We start from the raw sequence: 7,723 nt of genomic DNA on the forward strand, positions 1-7,723 counted from the left end.
TTCCGCTTTCTCAGCAGGCTTTGTGTTTGTCACAAAGACGGGACGCCAGCGCTTTCCCCAAACCGCGTTACCGTCCCCCTGGATTAGCGCTGACGCGTCCCGCCGTCGTAGAGGTCAACCATTCATCTCCAGAGAGTGTCGCGCTCCACGGCGCGGCCCTTGTCAAAATTTAGTGTCCATTTTATTTGACTTCTGTGCGGTTCAATCGACCAAACGCGACAGCGCAGCTGCCAGCGAGGTCGGCCACCTTGTGCGGTCGGGGCACTGCTTGTCATTCAGCCACGGTCCAGGAGAGCTACTCTCCCCAGGTGGGTCCGTGGGGCTAAGCTTGCACACAGGCCGGTTTTTAGTCACTGGATAAATGATGTCATGTGAAGCAGCGGTCTGCTTTTGTGCTTGTGGATGTGGATCTTAGAGTGCATAATATATAGAGACAGCGACGTCAATAGAAACCAATGGGGGGGAAATCCATCACCCAGGGCAGCACGTTCACTCACTGCTCGCACTCATTTGTGTCCTTGGTCACATGACTAGTCACATGCACAAGGCAGAGTAAATTAAACACTAAAACATCATCACCTAAACCAGCACAGAAACACCGTCAAATAAAATACAGAAGACAGAAATATCCACATCACAATTACAATTACATCAAAAATAATCTGTAATTGAGCATAGATATTTTCTGAATGCTAAAACAAATGAGAATGGCCTATTAAAAATAGGTTATGTTTTCATGTGGCTTTAAAAATTATGAACATGTGAGATCCAAATTACCTCAATTTATTTGAAACCTGGAAGTCCTAGTTTATTTCTTAAAACTACTCAAAGCTAATTTGTTGTAGATAACACTGATCATTTATGTTTGACATTCTTGTTTTCCTCTGGAATGGCATTCTTTTTTGGGATATATGTTCGTAGTATAGAATCAAGACATGTTACTTAAATATGAAATGTTAAATATTTTTTATTTTCTGAAACAGTCTGATTAATGTACTGTACTGTGTATATTACCTAACCACCAATTGTAGTTGGCTAACATTATGACTAGCCATTCTAGATATATTCAACAACAAAATATCTGCTTTACACTGTGAACCAAACAAATCAACTGATCATTGATTAGACACAAAAATCCAAATGATCATGGTTATGTGTAACCTAGTAGGCCAACTGCTACTAAATTGGTTCATTTGAGTAGCAGCCGGTTCCATTAAACCTGTATGAATATGCAGACAAGGCTGTGTGCAACTTTCACACCAGACCTCCCAACGTTTCCTTTCAGCCGTCAAAAAGCCAGTGGCTCCCGATTAGAATATCTAAATTAGCACACATTAAATTAGAGAGCAGGCCTAGTTGCCAACAAGAGCAGAGTGGCTTGGCTATATTTAGGCTACTCTCACATGAGCGCATACCCAGCATTAACTTTTTTTGTCTTATGAAAAAACTGGTAAGAATTGTGAAGAAAGAAAGTATTGCACAATATTGAGGAGTATCTAGCTCCTTATCTGCTCGAGGTCGAGGTTACCAAGTAAAAAGTACTGTAGAAAGGTCAGGATAAGTCAGTAAAGCATTAATCAAGAAAAGTCAAGGTTATGGGGCGACATGGCTCAGGCAGTAAGAGCAGTCGTCTGGCAGTCGGAGGGTTGCCGGTTCGATCCCCCACCCGGGCTGTGTCGAAGTGTTCCTGAGCAAGACACCTAACCCCCAAATGCCCCTGACGAGCTGGTCGCTGTCGGTGTGTGAGTGTGTGTATGAATGGGTGAATGAGAAGCATCAATTGTACAGCGCTTTGGATAAAGGCACTATATAAATGCCTGCCATTTACCATTTACCATTTACTCAGTACAGCATATCTGAAGAAAGATCAAAATTACAAAGCAAAGCTTTGCTGAAGAAAGGTCAGGGTTACTAGGTGAAACATTGCAGAAGAAGCATTGAGGTTAATAAGGTTGGCATAGCAGAAGAAAAATCAAGGTTACTCTGTTTTAAGTTACGAAGTAAAGCATTGCAAAAGAAAGGTCAAAGTTAATAAGACATTTCTGAAGAAAAATCTAGGTTATGAAGTGAAGCATCGCAGAAAAAATGTCGAGATTACGAAGTAAAGGATTGCAAAAGAAAGGTTAAAGTTAATAAGTAAAACATTACTGTAGAAAGGTTGAGGTTACAAAGTAAAACATTACTTTAGAAAAGTCAAGGTTACTTAGTACAGCATAGCAAAAGAAACGTTACAAAGCAAAGCATTAATGAAGAAGGGTAAAGGTTACAAAGTAAAGCACTGTGGCAGAAAGGTAAATGTTAGTAGGTAAAATATTACTGTAGATGTCACGTTTCAGGTCTGTCTTGCCTTGTTTTATGTTTAATCATTTTGTCTTAGTCACGTATTGTCTAATCATGTATTATGTTAGGCTAGGTTCGTCATGTTGTTTAGTTTATTTCTTGTTACGATAAATTGTCTTGTCATGTCAAGTTATGTTTTCGTTACGATTATTTTACCTTGTTATGTTGATTGGTTATCGTCTTAGTTTGTTTAGTGTTATGTTTTGATTTATGTTTATTGTTACGCAAACTGGTCGTTGTTTAAACATACACTTTTACAAGTCTTTCCGCAAACCTTGAATTCCGTTTTTCTTTCTCTCCCTTTCTGTCACTCACACCCTAATTGTTTCGATTGTCTATTTACTAAAATCTACTAATGTTAGATCAGGATTGGGTAATACTAACAAACTAATCATGTGTTCATGTTACCTTACGTTTCTCGTGCATGTCATTTACTAATTTACTAATGCTAGGGCAGGATAGGTTTATTACTAAGGATTACTAATTACCTTGTTAAACTTGTCATCCATCGCACCTGTTTTCCATTCCCTTGCTGCACTCTAACTAGTTGTCTACACCTGTCTACACCCGCATTTATAGCCCAGTCGCACTTCTGTTCTTTGCGAAATTGTCTGCCTCTTGTCCGTCAAAGCAACTCTTGAGCATTATTTACCATTGATTTCACGTTAAGATCCAAGCCTGTTTTTCGACCACCGTTTATTGATTTCTGTTTCGTTGACCATCGCTTGTTTTTGACTACGTCCCCGCCTACTGCTATTGTACCTTTGCCTCGCTGCTTTGTTTATGGTTTTGACTTCCGCATCGCCCTCGACTCTGACCCTGCCTGCTGTCCGCCTGTACTTCTGGCCCGCTGACAGCTCACCTGCTACCGGACCTCCCTGCACGTCTACCGACTACGAGTTTGCCTCTTCCCTCGGCACCGTGTTTTCGGATTATTTATTATTTTATTGGCTGGATCTACGTGTATGGACTTTGTTTGTTTTGACTACGCTCCTGGGATTTGTCCCGAATAAAGCCCTGACAGGACTTTATATTACTATTGTTTCTGAGTCGTGCATTTTGGGTCCCACCCCCACGCACCTGTCTCAGTAGAAAGGTTGAGGTTACAAAGTAAAGTATTGCAACAGAAAGGTTGAGATTATTAAATAAAACATTACTGAAGAAAGGTTGAGATTACTAACTATGACGTGAAGCAATGCAGACTAAATGTCAAGGTTACGAAATAAAGGATTGCAAAAGAAAGGTGAAGGTTAATAAGTAAAACATTACTGTAGAAAGGTCAAGGTTACTCAGTAAAGCATTACTGTAGAAAGGACAAGGTTACTTAGTAAAACATTACTGTAGAAAGGTTGAAGTTACTCAGTAAAACATGACTGTAGAAAGGACAAGGCTACTCAGTAAAGCATTACTGTAGAAAGGTTGAAGTTACTCAGTAAAGCATTACTGTAGAAAGCTTGAAGTTACTCAGTAAAACATTACTGTAGAAAGGACAAGGTTACTCAGTAAAACATTACTGTAGAAAGGTTGAGGTTACTAAGTAAAACATTACTGTAGAAAGGTCAAGGTTATTCAGTGAAACATTACTGTAGAAAGGTTGAGGTTACTCAGTAAAACATGACTGTAGAAAGGTCAAGGTTACTCATTAAAATATTACTGTAGAAAGGTCAAGGTTACTCAGTAAAACATTACTGTAGAGAGGTCAAGGTTACTCAGTAAAACATTACTGTAGAAAGGACAAGGTTACTCAGTAAAACATTACTGTAGAACGGTTGAGTTTACTCAGTAAAACATTACTGTAGAAAGGTCAAGGTTACTCAGTAAAACATGACTGTAGAAAGGTCAAGGTTACTCAGTAAAATATTACTGTAGAAAGGTCAAGGTTACTCAGGAAAACATTACTGTAGAGAGGTCAAGGTTACTCAGTAAAACATTACTGTAGAAAGGTTGAGGTTAATAAGTAAAACATTACTGTAGAAAGGTCAAGGTTACTCAGTGAAACATTACTGTAGAAAGGTCAAGGTTACTCAGTAAAACATTACTGTAGAAAGGTCAAGGTTAATAAGTAAAACATTACTGTAGAAAGGACAAGGTTACTCAGTAAAACAATACTGTAGAATGGTTGAGGTTAATGAGTAAAATATTACTGTAGAAAGGTCAAGGTTACTCAGTAAAACATGACTGTAGAAAGGTCAAGGTTACTCAGTGAAATATTACTGTAGAAACGTCAAGGTTACTCAGTAAAACATTATTGTAGAAAGGTCAAGGTTACTCAGTAAAACATGACTGTAGAAAGGTCAAGGTTACTCAGTGAAATATTACTGTAGAAACGTCAAGGTTACTCAGTAAAACATTATTGTAGAAAGGTCAAGGTTACTCAGTAAAACATTATTGTAGAAAGGTCAAGGTTACTCAGTAAAACATTACTGTAGAAAGGTTGAGGTTAATAAGTAAAACATTACTGTAGAAAGGACAAGGTTACTCAGTAAAACATTACTGTAGAAAGGTCAAGGTTACTCAGTAAAACATTACTGTAGAAAGGTTGAGGTTAATAAGTAAAACATTACTGTAGAAAGGACAAGGTTACTCAGTAAAACATTACTGTAGAAAGGTCAAGGTTATTCAGTGAAACATTACTGTAGAAAGGTTGAGGTTACTCAGTAAAACATGACTGTAGAAAGGTCAAGCTTACTCATTAAAATATTACTGTAGAAAGGTCAAGGTTACTCAGTAAAACATTACTGTAGAGAGGTCAAGGTTACTCAGTAAAACATTACTGTAGAAAGGACAAGGTTACTCAGTAAAACATTACTGTAGAACGGTTGAGGTTACTCAGTAAAACATTACTGTAGAAAGGTCAAGGTTACTCAGTAAAACATGACTGTAGAAAGGTCAAGGTTACTCAGTAAAATATTACTGTAGAAAGGTCAAGGTTACTCAGGAAAACATTACTGTAGAGAGGTCAAGGTTACTCAGTAAAACATTACTGTAGAAAGGTTGAGGTTAATAAGTAAAACATTACTGTAGAAAGGTCAAGGTTACTCAGTGAAACATTACTGTAGAAAGGTCAAGGTTACTCAGTAAAACATTACTGTAGAAAGGTCAAGGTTAATAAGTAAAACATTACTGTAGAAAGGACAAGGTTACTCAGTAAAACAATACTGTAGAATGGTTGAGGTTAATGAGTAAAATATTACTGTAGAAAGGTCAAGGTTACTCAGTAAAACATGACTGTAGAAAGGTCAAGGTTACTCAGTGAAATATTACTGTAGAAACGTCAAGGTTACTCAGTAAAACATTATTGTAGAAAGGTCAAGGTTACTCAGTAAAACATTACTGTAGAAAGGTTGAGGTTAATAAGTAAAACATTACTGTAGAAAGGACAAGGTTACTCAGTAAAACATTACTGTAGAAAGGTTGAGGTTACTCAGTAAAACATTACTGTAGAAAGGTTGAGGTTACTCAGTAAAACATTACTGTAGAAAGGTTGAGGTTAATAAGTAAAACATTACTGTAGAAAGGACAAGGTTACTCAGTAAAACATTACTGTAGAAAGGTCAAGGTTACTCAGTAAAACATTACTGTAGAAAGGTTGAGGTTACTCAGTAAAACATTACTGTAGAAAGGTTGAGGTTACTAAGTAAAGCATTACTGTAGAAAGGTCAAGGTTACTCAGTAAAACATTACTGTAGAAAGGTTGAGGTTAATGAGTAAAATATTACTGTAGAAAGGTCAAGCTTACTCAGTAAAACATGACTGTAGAAAGGTCAAGGTTACACAGTAAAATATTACTGTAGAAAGGTCAAGGTTACTCAGTAAAACATTACTGTAGAAAGGTCAAGCTTACTCAGTAAAACATGACTGTAGAAAGGTCAAGGTTACTCACTAAAACCTTACTGTAGAAAGGTTGAGGTTAATAAGTAAAACATTACTGTAGAAAGGTTGAGGTTAATAAGTAAAACATTACTGTAGAAAGGTCAAGGTTACTCAGTGAAACATTACTGTAGAAAGGTCAAGGTTACTCAGTAAAACATTACTGTAGAAAGGTCAAGGTTAATAAGTAAAACATTACTGTAGAAAGGACAAGGTTACTCAGTAAAACAATACTGTAGAATGGTTGAGGTTAATGAGTAAAATATTACTGTAGAAAGGTCAAGGTTACTCAGTAAAACATGACTGTAGAAAGGTCAAGGTTACTCAGTGAAATATTACTGTAGAAACGTCAAGGTTACTCAGTAAAACATTATTGTAGAAAGGTCAAGGTTACTCAGTAAAACATTATTGTAGAAAGGTCAAGGTTACTCAGTAAAACATTACTGTAGAAAGGTCAAGGTTACTCAGTAAAACATTACTGTAGAAAGGTCAAGGTTACTCAGTAAAACATTACTGTAGAAAGGTCAAGGTTAATGAGTAAAACATTATTGTAGAAAGGACAAGGTTACTCAGTAAAACATTACTGTAGAAAGGTTGAGGTTACTCAGTAAAGCATTACGGTAGAAAAGTCAAGGTTACTAAGTACTACACAAGGTTACTAAGTAAAGCAATGTGGAAGAACGGTCAATGTTTCTAAGTCGAGCATTACTGTAGAAAGGTTGCAGTTATTAAGTAAAGCATTACTGTAGAAAAGTTGAGGTTACTAAGTACTACAAAAGGTTGCTAAGTAAAGCAATGTGGAAGAACGGTCAATGTTTCTAAGTCAGGCATTACTGTAGAAAGGTCAAGGTTACTCAGTGAAATATTACTGTAGAAACGTCAAGGTTACTCAGTAAAACATTATTGTAGAAAGGTCAAGGTTACTCAGTAAAACATTACTGTAGAAAGGTTGAGGTTAATAAGTAAAACATTACTGTAGAAAGGACAAGGTTACTCAGTCAAACATTACTGTAGAAAGGTTGAGGTTACTCAGTAAAACATTACTGTAGAAAGGTTGAGGTTACTCAGTAAAACATTACTGTAGAAAGGTTGAGGTTAATAAGTAAAACATTACTGTAGAAAGGACAAGGTTACTCAGTAAAACATTACTGTAGAAAGGTCAAGGTTACTCAGTAAAACATTACTGTAGAAAGGTTGAGGTTACTCAGTAAAACATTACTGTAGAAAGGTTGAGGTTACTAAGTAAAGCATTACTGTAGAAAGGTCAAGGTTACTCAGTAAAACATTACTGTAGAAAGGTTGAGGTTAATGAGTAAAATATTACTGTAGAAAGGTCAAGCTTACTCAGTAAAACATGACTGTAGAAAGGTCAAGGTTACACAGTAAAATATTACTGTAGAAAGGTCAAGGTTACTCAGTAAAACATTACTGTAGAAAGGTCAAGCTTACTCAGTAAAACATGACTGTAGAAAGGTCAAGGTTACTCACTAAAACCTTACTGTAGAAAGGTTGA

The sequence above is a fragment of the Conger conger genome, chromosome 16 (genome assembly GCF_963514075.1).
Source record: "Conger conger chromosome 16, fConCon1.1, whole genome shotgun sequence".
In the NCBI taxonomy this organism is placed as follows: Eukaryota; Metazoa; Chordata; class Actinopteri; order Anguilliformes; family Congridae; genus Conger; species Conger conger.